The sequence below is a fragment of the Egretta garzetta genome, unplaced genomic scaffold (assembly GCF_000687185.1).
Source record: "Egretta garzetta isolate BGI_Z169 unplaced genomic scaffold, ASM68718v1 scaffold368, whole genome shotgun sequence".
NCBI classification, from domain to species: Eukaryota; Metazoa; Chordata; class Aves; order Pelecaniformes; family Ardeidae; genus Egretta; species Egretta garzetta.
This window is the reverse complement of record NW_009260684.1, coordinates 3,496,625-3,515,088: the sequence shown is the minus strand read 5'-3', so window position 1 is coordinate 3,515,088 and position 18,464 is coordinate 3,496,625. Positions and strand designations below refer to the sequence as shown.

General features: G+C 41.5%; 1 long non-coding RNA gene across 7 annotated transcripts; it reads right to left on the bottom strand.

Moving 5' to 3' along the window:
- Nucleotides 1-6: 6 nt before the first annotated feature.
- On the bottom strand, nucleotides 7-18,456 carry LOC118452993. Of its 7 annotated transcripts, none has more exons than XR_004842881.1 (4): nucleotides 17,048-18,456; nucleotides 1,833-4,984; nucleotides 212-1,002; nucleotides 7-102 (listed from the first exon to the last, which is right to left on the bottom strand). It is a non-coding gene; the product is annotated as an uncharacterized LOC118452993 (long non-coding RNA). The 7 variants fall into 7 exon arrangements; XR_004842882.1 differs by having other exon boundaries at nucleotides 7-700; nucleotides 897-1,002; XR_004842883.1 differs by having other exon boundaries at nucleotides 7-1,002; nucleotides 1,833-1,863; nucleotides 1,996-4,984.
- Nucleotides 18,457-18,464: the final 8 nt, after the last annotated feature.

Sequence of the window (18,464 nt, the reverse complement as noted above, 5' to 3'; positions counted from 1 at the left end):
CTGCTCAGCAATACTAGGACAACACTGCATGTAAAAAGGATTAAGCATGGGGAAAAAAAAAAAAAAGTGTCTTTCTGAGTGATTCTCGTAATGTCTGCACAGCTGAAATGAAAACCAAAGCCAAACTGAACTACATGACATGCCAGAACACTTTCATAGAGGAAAGGGATTTTTTAAGGAAATACACACATGCGCACACACAGATTCTCACCTCTTGACAACAGATCTATGCAGGCATGCGGGCGCCTTCCCCCTGCTGCCTGGAAACAGTCAAATGAAGGAATATTGCAAACACCGTTTAAACACATTAAAGACCACTGGGTGCATCTCGCTCTCTCCTCCTCTGAAACAAAAACTGACAAGCCAGGATGAAGCCAAACCCTTGGTATTCATGTAAGCGTGAGGTAACTCTTAACTTTATGTGGCTGAAGCTTCCCACGGGGCTTGGCACTTCACAGGAATAAAATCGCAAGATGGCAACTTCCCATTTGTTTCATCATCATTTTTCCAAACAAACATTCAGAATTAATTTTGCTTCATGAGAAGTTTCATCAGGTTTGCTTAAAATGGTTTTCCATCTGATCTGAAACATCAGGACACTCCACGAAAACACTTAGGACCAGAGAAAGTTCCCACCCAAAGGAAGCAATTTTGAGTTTCTCTGCTCCTCTTCCCTGAGTGATCCAAAGGGAATATGTCACTGAGGACAAGCAACACATGAGAACACTCAGGCCCTTGGAAAACAGTCACAAAGCAATCACTTCAAAAGATGTTTATTAGAAAAACTGGACATTACAAGAGGATCGGGTAGGAAACAAATTATACAAGGCATGTGCAGTTTCTAGTACACTGCATAGAACAAGAGAGGAGACTGCAAATACACGTAACACACCCACCTGGAACTGCTAATGCAGTTGAGGCACTGCTCATGTCCCTTGCCACAACAGGCAGATGCTGGGGTTCTTCTAGATGCTGCCTAATCCATGGTATGTTTTACATTTACTGCAAAAGCACAGATTGTATGCAGTTTTAATGACAATTAAAACAAGACGCAGATGCAAGAATTTCTACATCGTTCTTCTCAGTTGTGGTGTTAAGATGCTGTATGTCCCAACTTTATTTATTTTAATTCCAGGTGATCTAGATTTCAAATTCTTCTACTACATTTTTCCCCATGAATAATAAAACCTTGTTGCCTACACACGGTTCTACCTAGCAAAGCATATCAGACTACTTGCTGGGTTACCTAAGGAAGAAATCCAGAGACTTAATTACCTGTCAAAACAAGATTCACAGCCAAGTCCTTTATAACCCAAATCAGAGAGTCGAGGTATATATTAGCTAACGCTTTCACTAGGTTTCAGAATAAACACAACCTAAACTTGACCAAAACCAGGAATTCTTGTCTTTAAAGTGAGGCTAATAGCAACCAGCAGAGAGCAATGCTCAGCTGAGCTCAGAGCAGAGAACAAATGAGCACCAGCAACTCAACAGTTACTAGCAACAAGCACTACACAGACAGTAATTCTCAGTCAGGAACATGAACAGAAAAAATACCTCACTGAACAGATTGGAGACTTTGCACCTGGGTCTGTATCTCAAAGGACGAAAAAAAAAAGCTTCAGGAAGGGTTAAAAAAAAAAATATCTAATTCTCAAATTGTTCTCTTTTCCTCCCCAATGCTTCTTGCATTTTGTTATGGTTTCAGCAGCCATCTGATCAATCCAACACCGGCCCATAAAACTTTAAGGATTCTATCAGGAAAAACCAGAACAGATTAACTACTGAGTGCCTGGCTGCCAACCCACCCTCCGCCCCCCCTCTAAACTTACCTCCTCTGTTGCAGCACAGCTCTTGGATATGCTATAAACGGAGACAAATGCTTCTATCAACACTGAAATTAATAAATCGAGCACAGAAAAGCCATGGCCAAGAGACACATGGCACCTAAGCCTTCCCCAGACACATCAGGCCACCGGGACTAGACACAAGTACCTGCTGTCAGAGTTCACACACTGCAAGTCCGTGCTTTAGTGCCCATCGCAGTGTCTATCCTTCATCATCTAAAAACGGATGAGAGTAAAAATAATTACATTTCAAACAGAAGAAAGTTATTATAACAGAGCACACGTCCTCTAACCCTGCACCAAGGAAAGGAGGAAGCTGGCATTTAGCAGGTACAAAAGCAGCAAATGAGGTCTCCCTTTATTGCAAATAACAGGAATAAAACAGACTTCTCAACCTCAGGAAAGGCTCTGCTGCCCTCCTCATTAATGTGGTGAAGAACTCCACTGAGATTGCTAGTTAGTAATATTAATATGTAAATAGCTAATCAACTGTCACATACAGACGTAGTTTAAAGAAGCTGCAATGAGACTGAGAAGGTGTTAGGTTACCCTCCTGCCTCTCTGGGAGTGTAAAGCCAAAGGTAAGCAAAAAAAGCAAGTAAACTGTTTTACATTACCATCAAACATCCTGAATCCCTTGGGAAAATGCCCATCAGTTTTTCAAAATAAGCTTAACTCCCTGTACCTGTACAACTGTCTATAAACTAGAAATCAGGACTGAATCTGGAAGCGAGAAGGCAGGCGACAGTTACCTGAGGTACTGCTTCAGCTCACTGATAAGAGACGTGACACTGTCAGAGCTGATTTAAGCTATTTTCATGCTTTAGTCTCTGAACACCAATTTGTCTGAGGTCAGTTCTTGGTAATAAATATCCATGTTCCTCACACGTTTCTTGTTGCCTATGCCAGTTGAAGCGATGATACCTGTCAAGGTATCATCGAGAAGGTGCCACCGCGGAGACAGTGCACTCCCACACGCCCCCGAGAGCATCTTCTAAGCCCAATGGCCAAACGCAGCGAATACAGAACTACCACCAGTCTTGGAGAAACTACGAATTTTAAGAGTCAAGAGCTATCCGACAGCTGTGACCACAACTGCTATTTCCCTAAAAAAGGAATGAAACCAAAAAAATCCTCATTTCTTGAATCCTAAAGAGATCAAAAGACATATGTAAAGCCAGGCTGATGATCCAGCAGAGGCCAGAGACCAAAGATCAAAGGATCTAGAAGAAAAATGCTTGCCTCAAATGGATCTGACCAGCAAATTAAATGTTCCAGAAATAACAATGGCTGATGGGTTTCTGCTGCCAGTGTGTAGGTATAAAGCTCTAAAACTCACTCAAACCAAGCTGAACTCTGGACCTAACTAAACTCTCAGGTCACAAGAAGTGTTATTTGCATCAAAAAGCAAGATTACCCTACCTAGGGCTCGTACAATAGAGCAAAACCCCAGAGCCAATAAAGGCTTGGTTTCATCCTTTCTGCTACCTCTTGTACTGGTCTGGAAGATGGAAATTCCTCTGAGTTGGCACTCAGCAACACAACGATAACAACACTGCAGAGGTGGGAAGACTTCAACAGAACAGGAAGGTATTTGGAATCAATGAAGCAGCATCACCTCAAACAGCTCAAACACCTCAGATGTTACCTACTGCTGGCATTAACCAAGGCTCCAGGTAACGTCAGGAGGCTCTGCCACTATCCGTGGACGAAAACCCACTAAAGGTAATGAGAGTACTGAAAACATTTTACTTATTGTAAACACAAGATGGGTAGGAGGCTGGAAGACCAAGTTCTGAGAAGTCAACATAAAAAGGGGAAAAGGATCCTAGCCCAAAGGGGAAAGGGTCACACACAGGGAGGAAGCACGAAGAGACAAGCACAGGCCTCTGTGGCAAAACTTATCAAGAGCTGAAAAGCTGCAAGTAAAGCTACAGGTTTTTTTGTTTGCTTGGGTTTGGGTTTTGGCAAGATCAGGAACTTCCCTCTCACCAGGCTGTTGAGAGAAACGGGAAAGGAGGCATGGGTGTGGGGCCTGAGACATTTGTGAACACAGCAGGAGAAGCTGCAGGCAGAGGTCAAGCTACCTGAGGTCCAGCCCTCTGCAATCACACACACGGTGAGTATGACCATGCTGCTTTCCGAGTTACATCCACTTTGCAAACAGCTTGGACGCTTCTGTGAGTGTCCTGACGTTAACACTGTTCTACCGGACCTGACACACGATAATCCAGCACAACCAGCTCAGTCCAGGACCTCAATGCCCCCATGCAGGCCCCCGCGGGGGTCCCTGCCCCGGCTCCGTATCACACCCACAGCAACGGCTTTATTGAAAAAATTCCATCTTCTCATAAACGTCTGTGTGTTGGGGGTGGTGAAAGGAGGTTTTTTGATTGCTGTTCTTGTTAAGAACATGCTAATACCTCCCATCTGTAACACCAACAAAACATCAGAAGAAAAAACAAGCTAGAAAAGCAAACTTAACATTGCAAGGGACGCCAAGGCCAGCAAAAATAAAGTTGCATCAGTGTCTTACCAATCTTCAGCTCCCAAAGGTCTGCCCTTCTCTATCCAGACGATGCAGTGCTGTACAGTTCTTCACCAGATGATCAATGAACAAAATACCAGAACTATTCTTTTCAATTCTCCTTCTCTCAACCCAAATCACAGGCTAAAAAAGCAGGTGCTGAACTCCCTTTCGGAGAATATAACTGATTTTCATCCTGCTCTGCCTTCCTTGTTGCATGGCATTACCATGACAAATATTCCATGTGAACGTTGCAAACAACAGGTATCTTAGAAGGCACCGAGACGGCTCGAGTGACACCCAAAAAGGTGTTTGCAGGTAAATATAATGGGCAGTTACACAGCTACTTCTCTCTCTCACCTCCACTAAAAGCTAATTAAGACCCAGCTCCCTAAACACTTTGATTTAAAAGTAGAGAAACCCAGGAAAAAGTGAAACATCATTCAGTGTCATCATCCCCCCCTTTTTTTTTAGATGTTTGCAAGGAGAAGCAGTTCTAAGCTATAAGGTAAATATGAGTCAAGCCTTCTGAGAGTCCTGACTGGAGTACACGATGAACCACAAGAGGCTGAGAGGGACAGAGCCTATGTCCAGGAAACCTAGAAAACACCTAGAAAGGGAAAAATATTGAAAAAATGAAACAGTAAATATTGAAAAGAAACTAGACTCCTATAATCTTCTGTCCCATTTCTCTATCTGTCACTTTTTTTTTCCCCCAATGTGGGTTGCAAAAGGGACACTGAAGAGCCATCTACTGGAATGCTAAGATTTCTTAGATCAGGATACAACTGAAATTTGCGTGCAGAATGGCAAGAAGCAATTATAAATATGTCAAAACAAAGGTTTGCCTGAAACATTTCAAGTCAAAAAGCACGGGCCTAAAATTAAGCTTGATTTAAGTGGTGAAGTATAGCTTGATTATACCAGGCATTATGATAACAAGTTTAAGAACATGGTACTCAGCACAAGAACCATGACGTGATCAACATTGGTGATCAGAACCGCTGCTTACTGTTCTGCAAAACATCAGTTGACATATGCATTTGTCAGAAGGCGAGGAGCAGCAATTCCCTGCAGGCTGTGACCCACAGCAGTGACACAGGCGGGGATGCACACAGGTAAACATGTATTTTGCAAGTTTTTATAAATTTAAGAGCATATCCAGGATCCAATTCACTTGATACCATGATACAATTTTAGTACACCAGTAAGTCCGCAGAGGCCGCAGCACCAGACTGAGCATAAATGAAGTGCTGGGCATTAAATATTTTCAGAAAAGCCTGCAATCAAACCAGAGGCATAAAGACAGATAACTTACCAGCCAACTCAATTCACATGGCATCATAAATATTCTTCAGGGATTATGAGACGAGATGAGAGCGGAAGCTAAAACATTATTAGTAGGTAAAAGGGACCAGGCACTTGCATACTAAAAAATATGAGTTTTAACCTTTTTGGAGCCTAACTTCTGATTGCTGTTCAATGAACTATCATTTCAAAACTATCTTATTTTGTTTAGACAACTAATTCACAAAAAAAACCCAACACTTTACACAGCTTTTTCTTCTCTTTTCATTCTGCCATCAGACATCATCTTCCAGACAGTAGTAACACACCTACCACTGGCTGAGTTATAATGACAGGATTGAACCATAAGTAGAACAAGCAAATATATGTTTAATTACACATTACATCTCCATTTTCACCAGCAATCCTATCTCTGTAAGTAACCGCAATCATCCCCAGTCTTTTGGCATTAAAGTCTGATTGTGGTTTTTTTCTTGCCAAAGGTTTTGTGGTCTCAGTTTGGAACAGAGAAGTGTTCACCGCTAACACAAGCAAAGGCTTTGTGCATCAGGAAGAAATCTGTCTTTGCTTGAGATCAGTGTGGCTTTGCCAGTCCCATGTTTCCTCCTGGGTGTCCTCTTACATATTTATGCACAGGGGATTCACAAATTCAGGCATCGTCATCTAGTTTTCACCTACCAACACAGTTAACTGCCAATAGAGAATCAATGTGAATTACATAGCCCCCGTATTCCTCTTACACCAGGAGCAACGCTCACAGTCTCTATTGCCAAATCCAAATCAGTATGTGAAAGTTACGTGTTTTTATGTAGGAAAAAAGTTACTTGAAGCATCCTTGTGGTCTGTCCTGCACCAATTTACTCATTATTGGAAGCTTTGTAAGAAAAACACAACAATTAAAGAGATGTGAAACACACAACTTCTCTGCATGTCAAGCTTCATAGAATCATAGAATGGTTTGGGTTGGAAGGGACCTTTAAAGGTCATCTCGTCCAACCCCCTTGCAGTGAGCAGGGACATCTCCAACTGGATCAGGTTGCTCAGAGCCCCAACTTCTAGTTTATAACATTACCCCCTGTCCTATCACAACCAGCCCTATTAAGGAGTCTGTCCCCATCTTTCTTATAAGCCCTCTTTAAGTACCAAAAGGCCGCAATCAGGTCTCCCTGAAGCCTTCTCTTCTCCAGGCTGAACCACCCCAGCTCTCTCAGCCTGTCCTCACAGGAGAGGTGCTCCATCACTCTGACCATTTCTGTGGCCTCCTCTGGCCCCGCTCCAACAGGTCCATGTCTGTCCTGTGCTGGAGACCCCAGAGCAGGATGCTCCAGGGGGGTCTCACCAGAGCAGAGCAGAGGGGCAGGATCCCTTCTCTCACCCCACTGGCCACGCTGCTGGGGATGCACCCCAGGGCATGGTTGGCTTTCCAGGCTGCAAGCGCACATTTCTGGCTCATGTCCAGCTTTTCATCCACCAGTACCCCCAAGTCCTTCTCTGCAGGCTGCTCTCAATCCCTAGGACCTCAACCTGAAACATACACAGCTATAGAAGACAGCACAGATAAAATTTACTGTTACTACTTGCTACTCCTCTGGTGGTTACCAAGCCTGCAAGCAGCTTTTTACTTCTGATAATTCAGATTTCACACCAGGAAAAAGCTGTTCCATCGCTGTCATGATTTTTACCATACATTTGTGAAGTAGTTCACCCCGTATCCTTAGGCAGGAAGGGTACCCACCTTCTAGTGGGACTAATCAAACTGCAGATTAAAATGGAAAGATACAGTCCACTATGGGCATTCCCTTAAAAAAAAAAAAAAAAAAAAAAAAACCACCACCAAAAAAACCCCAAACAATCACACAACCAAAACCCCAACAGATGTTACTTTCTTAAAAAAACAACAAGCAACTTCGTCAGGCTTTCTTCTCCCTACTCAAGTACTGCTGCTACTTTATCCCCAGTTATCATATTTAGAAAAATCTAAGACCTAAGAACACAGAAGACAGAGATGACATCATCTGACTATGTCAGATTTCTTTTAACACAACTTTGATGTTACTGCACGTGGTCCTTTGACAGCCTGTGCAAAATTCTTTTGGAAACTGCTGCAATTCAGGACTTTCAGAGACTTCACACCCATTTTTGCTTCAAAAATCTGAGATGATTTTACTTGCCTGACCTACACATCTCAAAAGCGGAAGCACTCTAATAAGGTCTACTGGTTTTGTGACAGGCACACTGTTGGGAAAGCAAGACGACTCATTCCAGGAGTACACAGTCCAAACATTCTTCAGATACATTACAGGGAGATTAAATTCAAACAGCAAGTTCCTGCAGTGTGCCAACTACCAGCTGATTTCATAGCAGTTAGACAGAACACAGCCCTTCAAATAGATCCTGTACTGCACAAGAGATCCCACATCTCAACATCTTTCCAGCCTTTGGGTCTAATTCCCCCACTCACCCACACAGATGTCTATCATTTGCTTTGCTCCCCATCATCAGCTTGGAGAAACAGCAGCCACTATGTGCTGGATATGCACCCCGCTCTATCACTCATTTTTTCTAGCTTTGTGCATGGGCATTACCACTGGATTATTTTATTTTTTAACTCAAAGAAAAATGTACAAAGAACTTGCCAGCTGTTGTCCGAACTTGCCAGCTGTTGTCCTGTGCTGTGGAACTCTCCATCACTACCTTCCTGCACTTTAAGTTGGACACCTGAAATCATTTTACCTGCTTCACTGTCTTGGTCTTCCTCCTCAATTCCTGGCAACTTAACCCCTCATTCTGGTAAGGAACGCCTGCCCGCCTAACACAAAAACATGGCCACAGACAACATCACGGAGATGCAACCAACATGCTCCTGGTTTGTAAAATCAGGTTAATAGAAGTGTTTTCTGTTCACATGGTAACTGATGGGATCCACCACGCTTAACCCTTTATAGTTAAGTGAGAAGAAACAGATTGTACGAGTCATTCTCCCACAGCATCTACTTGGGACCACAGTTCTAGGGATGTACACCAAAAGCAGTGTTCCAGCCCTCCCACAGCTACCATTCCCAAGCCTACACTAAAGCCAAACCAGAAAATAAATGAGTTCCCCAAAGCAGACTACAGCATAGCAGAAGAAATACCTGCATCAGAGAGGACTGCTTCTTGCACTGACAGCGCACTGACAAACTCAAAACCCCCTAAAACTTCATCCTTATATACTGATCTATATGAAATGATAGGAATCACTGTTTGGAAAAAACTTCCTTCTTAGTTAAATGAAGAGTTCTGGATGAGAAAATAGATGGAAAAGTGAAAAAACAAGATCATTTCCTAAACTTCGTAAAAACTCCAATGCTTGGCTGTTGAAATTTCTTCAGATAAACAGGTGTCTGACTGCACCAAGTCTGGATGAACCCCCCCCCAGTCTGACCAGCGGGAAGGACGGACTACATGGAATGATCCAGAATTGATATATTGTACTACACAAAGGATATTAGGAAAACATGGTCCTTTTATCCTCTTCAGTAAGCCTGTTCTTGTACTTTACACCTTTTTAGGCACACTACCTCTAATTTGTTTTCCTGGTATGCTGGATACAGCAAATGTACAGTTCTCCAACCTGTATCACTTAATACTCATTAATCAACACATATGTACGGTGTTAGGCAGGGCAGGACATATATAAACCATAGAGGTCTTAGTCCAGTTGTTAATGTATACATCTGTGATGTGCACATTAAAAACTAAAATCCAAAGGCATAGAAGCAGGGAGAAGCAAGTCTGTTCACGTAAGGTAATGGCTGGGCGTATGAAATAGTAAGCAGGGCTGCTCACTGTGATCGCTTTTGAAAGGAAATAGGTGGTTAAAGAGCTGAACAATGTGATGTTCCAGAAATATCCAGGTGAAGAAGTACAGTTTTACTCACTTTAGAAACTACCATTGTGTCTGTATTTTAAAAAGACAGAGATCCTTAAAGACTCTACACCTTGCATGGTTCAACACATTCTGCTTTTACAGTGGTCCCTTTGTGACAACATCAAAATGCAATGCAAACAGACCTGGGATATGCTTGAATTCACCACAGTCATGTCTGGGCTGACTAGGGAAGGGTTTATTCAGAAATTTGAAGTTTTTTTGAGAGTTACCCAAAGTCCACTTCATGCCAGACAGAAGCGCAGGAGGAAGAAAGTGTCACAGCAAAAGTGGCAGGATCCCCAAGGTGCCACTGTCCTGCTCTGGGAGGTCTCCTGGAGCTCTCCACCCCGGCACTCTGGTGCACACTGTATGCCATGAGCAAACTCCTTTCTGCTCACGAGAAGGATCTGCATGCACTCAAACACAAAATATTTGTTCCAGCCAGCTCGAACAAATTACGTACCTCTGAGGCAAACTACATCCTTCACTGCTAAGAGACCTACAGAATGGAGAGTGAACTCCATTAATGAAGGAAAGGACTGGTTATACCGGTCTAACCTACAACTTCCCTTTCTCCCCTTTTTTCTAAAGGTTCTGTCTGTAGAAGTACTGAGTAGAAAACTTTCCTAGTTAATTCACCTCAACTCTTCTTCCTTTAAACAAAGAGCACGGAAAGAAGCCTAGCTCAGTAGAAAAATCTTTATGCCCAAAAAGTTCACACCTACAGACAGGTGCTTTCAGTTGTACTTGCCAGTTCAAACAAGACAAGCCTACTAAAAAGTAAGCAATTTTCCTCAGTCTGTCAAAAATCTCTACCTTGCAGGAAACATCTTCATGGAAAGCTAGGTTACCATACCTCAATCCCAAAGCACCCAAGTTTATGGCTTTTATATAATTAGAGAATAGGAAACACTGAATTAATGTAAAAAGTTCAACTAAGTGAAAATTAGTAACATTAAAGGAACAAGCGTTGCCTCCGAGAAGAATGGCGATACCAGCCACAGAATTGGACTCTAAACCCTCCATGCTAGAGACTAAACTTTGTGCTATAACAGACGAGCACCAACTTTTAATTCAAATTTGTTTTATTCAAATTTTTCAGATTTAATTTAAAATTCCATCATTACACATTCTTGGTTGAGGGACTGGCGGAGCCAATCATAGCAACTAAGAGCTGGACAACTGCACTGTTTTTCTTCAATGTGCATAAACACACTGCCATTCCCACACTACACAGATCCTGTAATATACTGGAAAAAGATCTCTTTGAGCTACTCAAGTACTTGCATGTTTAAATCTCATTTCAGCAACTTCTGATACAGCCAGACATTTGATGTTCTGTAGCTGCTTCTATTTTAAATCTCAGCTCAGTTGCTAACAACATTTTTGAAGCTATTTCCCAGGAAAGAGAAAAGACGATGAAAAGATGACCTAGATTCCTGAACTGCCTCTCACATCCGAACAGCCTCCCGCGAAGTGGAAGCAGCAGTCTGCACCACCCGGATCGTCCCACTTTGGCCCAGTGCAATAGATTTAATTTATGAGCTTTAGATTTCACACGCTACGCTGCATGCCTTTTTGAACACACTCATAAGGCATGTAGCTGAAGACATCTATTTGACATGAGAGAAAAGGCTAAAAACTATTCAACCAAGGCTCAGCCAAGCAACAAATGAAAGGAGAGGAAAAAAAGCACATTTATTTTCTGTGGACTACCATGTGAGAAATTACAAAGGAAGAAGCATGTTGTGAAATATTTAATGTTTACAAGGAACATTACAGAAAATGTATGTTTTGATGCTTTGCAGACATGAGGAATAATGAATATTTATTTGCATAAAATAGGCAAATGCAAAATGAGCTAATAAGCGCGTGTCTACATTCCTGTTCAACACACATCATCTAGAAATGCTAACAAAATTCGTAACTCAAGATCTCATACTTCCTGTAGATAAGGTAATAATACCAAAGAAATTCAAAGAAAAGAATCCTGCAGCATTTTGACTTCTACATACCACATCAAGTGCTCATTTGAAAAATAGCAAGGTCCATTCAAAAAACCCTCAAACCTTGCAGGTGAACTTTGCATCTGTAGCTCGCTGGCTGCGCAGATCAAAGATACCGCAAGTAACGCTTTCTTCCTCCCTCCCTCCCTCTGTGCAAAGACAGACAGAGGTGCCCATCCCATCCTAGAAGGGACAGCAAAGAAAGGGTAGAAGAGCAAAGCTATGAATACTACAGCTAAGGCTTTAAGCGTCCTCATTTCTCAGGAACCTTAAATTCAACATCTCTACTCATCAATTGGTTTGCACTGTATCAGAGTAGCAAGAACTGCAAGCAGCTCATTTTAACAAGGGGTAACAGCACTGATGGTCGAGTGCTGCCTTGAATCCGAATGAGGAGTAGCTGAGAAAATTTTGCTACTGCAAATACTGCTAAGGACTTCCTCTTCAACATGTAGGTTATTTTTTCCTCTGACGTATGTGTTCAGCTCTGCAACACTACCAAAAAGCCTGCAGACTGCTTTCTTAGATGTAGTATATTATCATCCTGTAAAGGTACAGCAATCCAGAAGCTACAGAAATCTGACACAAAATGTGTGGCGTAAAGGCTGACTAGCTGTTAAGTAGTAGGAATTTTGTAGTGAACCCCTAAATAATATCTGCAAGAATACAGGTGGGGCAGAAAAACAAGTATTTGACAGAAATACTAGTGATTAAGAGTACTCTTTAAAGTTGTGTCCACCAAAATCTTTACGTCGAATCCAGAACTGTTAGAAAACAGAAGGCAAAGAAAGGCGGCTGCTCAACTTCCTGCAGTAAGCATGATGGAGCAAGCGTGACAGTGATTACTTATGAGCTTACTGCTCAACTACCCGGAGTATGATAGTGCTTACATTATCTAAGGACACTTTTGTGATGTATACTACTACAGGTTTTGACCCTCTTGAACAAGACTTGTCATCCTAAAGTATGCCAGTTAGCTATCACCTCCCTGGCTTCATTTTTAGCACTGTATGAGATTTTTGGATTCCCAGCATTAGAGTTCCACAAACAGCTTACCAAAGACCTTCCAACTCTGAACTTCCCAAAACAGCCTGAAGTACACTTCAGATGTGGCAACAGAACCCCCCTGCAGCACAGATTCATCAACTACCTGAAAAATGACCATGCTTGCAAAAACAGAAAGCAAAAAGAATTCATAGTTCTCTTACTCTTCTTCCTTGGAGAGGCGTATAGCAAGCTCTGCATACAAGAGTCAACAAACGCGATGTCTGACTATAGCCATCCTTGCCAGTGACTTTTACTGAAAACTGAGCAGCTGTATGCATGTTCTTGATCTGCTGCAGTAGTGGAGTGTTCCATAAACCTGACCAGCTAACACCTATCTGCAGGACCACTGCTACAAATCACTCTGCCCTCTGCAGATACAGAAGGTAAGGATGCCCAATATGCACTGTGCTGTGGGCATGGCCACTGCTGGCGTTCCTCATTTAGTGTTTTGGGGTGGTTTGTGGGGGTTTTTTGGTTGTTTGGCTTGGGTTCTTTTAAGACGACCTGCAAGCGCTAAATGTTAATTTAACTAACTGGGAACCTAATCCACTGACTATTCCAGGTCTGAGGCCGTCAACTATCATTTAAGAAATCTGACCCAATTTCACAAACTGTTTCAGCTGAGACAAGGCAGTTCTAACTTTTTGTAAACTACACTTTGAAACTGGAAAGGCCCTGAAAAAGGGTTAGACTAGAAGCAGCCTTTTCTGTACTATCTAGCACTGGTAAAACTGAGGGCCTGATTTTTCCCCAACAGCCTGCTCTCTTCTCTCTCTCACCCCAAGACAGTCCTCCAAGATCCCTTTTTGTAAGTTGCAAGAATTTCAGTTTACCCAGCCCTCTATCCCAGTAGCCAGTTTTGCGTTCTGATCGTATGACTGGAAAAATAAATTTGTGCATAGAAACTGTACAAATCAACTAAACTGGGCTATATTCCTTTAGTTTTTAATGCAAGTACTTAAAATAAACTTATTTGGAGAAGAAAAAGCCTTTTGCCCCACCCACATTTTTTTTTTTAAATAACAAAATATTTTTAAAGACACCATTGTTACATCTCTGCCAACAAACCTAAGCAACTGGTTACCCAGTGCTTTAAGGAAACAGACTGTATAAGCAAGAATAGAAATTATTTAAGTGGTTCTAAAAACACAGCTAAATAAATTGACTGGAGATTTCTCCTGTTAATTTAACCTCACTTTTCTAGGTAGCTCCTTGGTATCAAAAATGCCTATACACCCCAGCATACCAAGCCACTGCCCTCTTTTGCTGCAACACTTTCAAAAGTATTCCTGATGGAAGCTCAGAAGCTTTTCAGATATTGATAGACAAGAACTAATCCCACCTTCTCTATCACACAGGTAGAATGTAACTAGCAGCCAGAGAAGAGGCTAACTTGTCTGTGTGCAAGATGCCGAGTACACAGCTTTAATCTCCTCAACATGGCATTCTAAACAGAGCAAAAAAGTAAGTTGCAAGCAAGTACAGCAGGATAAAACTAGTTTCAGGACTAAAACTTAGGACTACTTTAGTTCAATGGAATTCACCACAGACACAATACCAGTCAGAACACATGTACCCCTTTAAAGAAATCAGAGCTGAAGTGTCTATGCACTATCACTGTCGCCAAAAGCTCACTACTTTGTCAAAAAAAACCCCAAAACAGAAAACCAACACAAACACCTAAGGGACTCCTTACATTTCCAAAGGAAAAACTAATCTTGTTGAGGCACCACATGCAGAAGTTAATCCATATGTTTATCTATGGATCACTGTATTGAAGATGCTAAAGCTTCTCCTGTACAAGTGATCTACTAACATGGAGCACTCAGAGCAGCTTGGCTGAGCTTTGGAAGGAAACGTGTGTGCAGCTGCCTAAAAGGCCTAGCAGCTGGTTCACAGACATCTCACAAGATTGTTCTTATTTGATGCACAATACCTAGGAACCTGCCTAAGGACATCCACAGGACATGTTTGTTCTGCATTTAACAATGTAATTTTATTTATTTCATTTAACAGAGTTAATTTATTCCTTTGCACTGAAAAAAATCTGCCTCTCTAGATGCCTTAGTGCATCCCAGCCTGCAGAGCAGCAGAGTTTTCATTACACTTCCCACTTGGAGCAAGCTCACAGAAGAGCTCTGCAACAAAGATCTGTTGAGAAGCACCAGATCAGCACAAGCTCTTCAGTATGAACTTTATCAGAGAAGGCAGACCAGAGGAAATTTTCTTCTAACAAAAGCAATAGCTGCTGACAATGAGCTGCAGGCTTAGACTTCCTCAGCTATATGGTTTTTCTACCTCTCCTCTTACCAACACCTTCAAGAGAAAAAATAAGCAGAACATCTTTGCTCCTACTCCTCCAACTGGAAACAACCTAAATACCTGAGCACACAACAATGGCCGGCAAACCAGCAGAAACGGGAAACACGAGGAAGATTGGAATGCGTATTTCATACCCTAAGAACAGCTACTACTGCTGGTTGCTCAAGGGAGAAATAAACTGGTAAACAAAATATTAACTAACAGGCTTGACCTGCTGCCTTACAGGAAGAATCACTGATGTTCGGTTCTAGGCTTTTCTGGGTAAGTGGAAGGGTCAATGACCGATAACTGAATTAACAGCAACAACAATATATTTTGTCAAGCTGCTCATCAACAGCTTACGAGGTTGTCTTCAGCGGTTATAAACTTTTCCTGGTGTTCAAAGCAGAATCCTGAATATCTGGGAAAATAGTATTAACCAAGATGGTGTGGACATTGAGATCAGTAGCATTTCAACATAACTGCATATTCCATCCTTGTGGGTAAGTTGTGTGCTGGCTCCGGTATTTGCATGTTGCAGAGCAGAAGTCACTCTGCAAGATTTGGATGAAAATAAAGCTCACTGCAATGGTTCTTCCAAGCTGCTACAATCTCATGGATGCACGATACTGAGAGTAGGAAGAATTCCTCTCCTGTGATCTCAGTGTTGCCACTGCCAGCTCAGAGAAGAACAAAAAGGAGGAAAGAGCTTGCCCAGAACAATGGGGGGAAAAAAATCTGTAACTGCAATTGATTTTGACTGAAAACGCAGAAGGAGGAGTTCAAGATCTCTGGTCTTGATAAAACAGGCAAGAACTTAAAACAAGGTGTTCTTACCCTTTTTGGTGTTTGTTCTATAGGCAGAACCAGCAAAAAGTTACAGACCTCACTGGTTCAATGTACTGAATTTTAAAACCTGATTACTTAAAAGTAGGGTTCAATGTGGCACCTTAGAACAAGCTTTAAAGAACTCTTTCAGGAAGTAGTCTGCATCCAGGAACTGGTTAAAAACTGAGCATGAGAAACATCAAATTCCTGCCTGGGCAACACGTATTCAGTTCTCCTGAGTACATGCATTACGATACTATCTTCAATTATGCACTTGAACTATTTTTAATCACAGGACTTTTAGCCTGTGCAGTGCTTCACTTCCCCTTTTTTCTGCAGAAGTCAAAGCAGCACAGCAGGGAATTTAAAAAGAGAAAAGACCATCCATTGCTAAGACAGCTGAATGCTCTCCAGAATTAGATTTCCTTTCCTATCACAAAAATAACGCTTACTCCACATCCCCTCTTAAATTCAAGTTGGGTACGCATTTCCTGCATGCCAAATTTGAAATGTCTGAAGGGACATAAGAATAACATCATGTAAACAGGCACTGATGCAAAGGATACTCACTCCTCGAAATTAAAATGGAAACACAACCACCTCTCACTGAGGCTGCTGTGAAGGTTTAAAGAGAGAAGCAATTGTGAATCCTACATTTACACAAGCTCTGCAAAATTCAACAGGAAAAGTAATGAGCAAGACTGAATGCTCCCTGGTGCTAAGGAAGGAAAAAGTGAAGCTGTATTTGAAGCAAAGAGGGCATAACTAAAGCTTGGTCTGCTCTTTTGTTCTTTTTTTTTGCATTTAATATAATTTGGCAGATTATAATCACAAATACATTTTGAAGTTGTGTTTTAGATTCATAAATGTCACTGATAAGAGACTGATATTTCTGTTTCATGAAGAGTGTGGCCCATTGTGCATTTCAACAGTTATCTCCACATCCCACATGTGCTAAAGCCAACCCACTCAGGTTTCTTTTTCCTGTAACAACCTTGCCATCTGCTTCATTTCCAAGAGACCTGCCACCCGAGCACATCCACCAAGTCCTGCTACACTTCCTATCATCAGCAACTCCATGTGACCATGCAGATTGGAGAAGCCAGAGTTAAGAGATCCTCTTATTTCTGTTTAAGGTCTTTCAAGAGAAACAGCGCTGATGACTTTGTGTGATCAAAACCGTTTATCAAATAGAGGTATGCCAAGCAAAGGGTATCAGGAATTAAACAAACACTTCATATCTGATAAATCCTTACAAAATACCTCTACTCACCAGTTACATTTCTTCTGTAGGTGCTGTCAGAACTGGCATGCTATTCAGTTCCACGATCAAGAATGACTGAACATGGAATGCTCCTATAGCCTAGTAAGCTCTTTCCAACTTCTCTGCTCCTTTCAAAGTACTGCATGAATGTACAATCAGGAAAAGAAAGGTCTTGACACTTCTGGCTGAGGAAACGTGCAAGATGAGCAGGTGCCATGAAGGATTCAACATGTCCAAGCATTTCACGTTTGATTTGCAAATCTGTTCTTCAGCTTTTGCTATTTGTTTAGAATCAACACATCCTGCCCTCCACAAAAAAAGATTACTAAAATCCAGTGGGTTTATAATAGGATCAACTACAAGTGTCCCTTGGCTTAATGGCAATTCTCTCTTAATTAATGCCTTCTAAGTATCATCACGTTTAATAGATAAATGATCCAAACTCATGATATGCCAGTTTTGTTGTTATTTTCAAGATAAAATTTTATTATTTTACAGAGACCTACGTGGACACATTTCTTAACAGCATTCTTAGACTTTGAAGTGTGCTGTGAGTTCTTTGCTTTTTCATGGTGGGGAAAAAAATCCCAACGTACTTGGGTTTAGTTACAGAAGAAAAAAAAGTGTTAAAAATATTTTATCTCTTTATACTTCCAGCATCCCTAAAATAGCATCCAGTTTTCTTTTGAAGCGCAAGTCATCTTTATTTTCAGATTGATTTCAGTTGTAAGAACCTATGCCATGCTCCTCTTGGACATGGACGAATTTAAATTTAACCTTTACCTTCAGTGCTTGGAATCTCTCCATGGTAATGGCAGATTTTCTCATCTCCTCCCTCCTCCCATCCCAGCCCTTCGATCTTACTGAAGAAAATTAGAAAGAAAGTTGTCTTACCGATAACTCCAAGGTTAATGTCCCTTGCGAACCCCACCTAGCAAGTCGACATCATGACATGTCAGGTCAGCCTCAACCACGCTTCCCTGATAGTCAGGTAAAAGGAAGGAGTTAAAATACAAAATTGACACTTGCAGATTTCTGGACATCAGAAAATGTGATGCAATGTATTTTGAACTGTCTTTCAGAGCTTCTGGTAACCTCCAAGTTGTTAAAACATTTCTTCAGAGGGATTCTCCTGTTCTAAAATTTCAAAAATTCCTCATCAATAACCAAATACTGTAGATCCACCTTGACCATTTTGTTTGAATGAGAACAAAAGCTTAAGATTTCCCTTTAACACAAACGATTCCCCCCCTACACATTTTGTCAACTAATATATGATCAGCTTAGCCACTCTAGGTTCCAAAAGACATTTTAAGCCAATAGTCTACAACAGCTTCATTCAAATTCTAAGTTAACAGAAGCTCTAACTTTTTTTTTTCTTTTTTTTTTTCTGTAGAAAAAACAGGAAACACAACTTGGTACACTC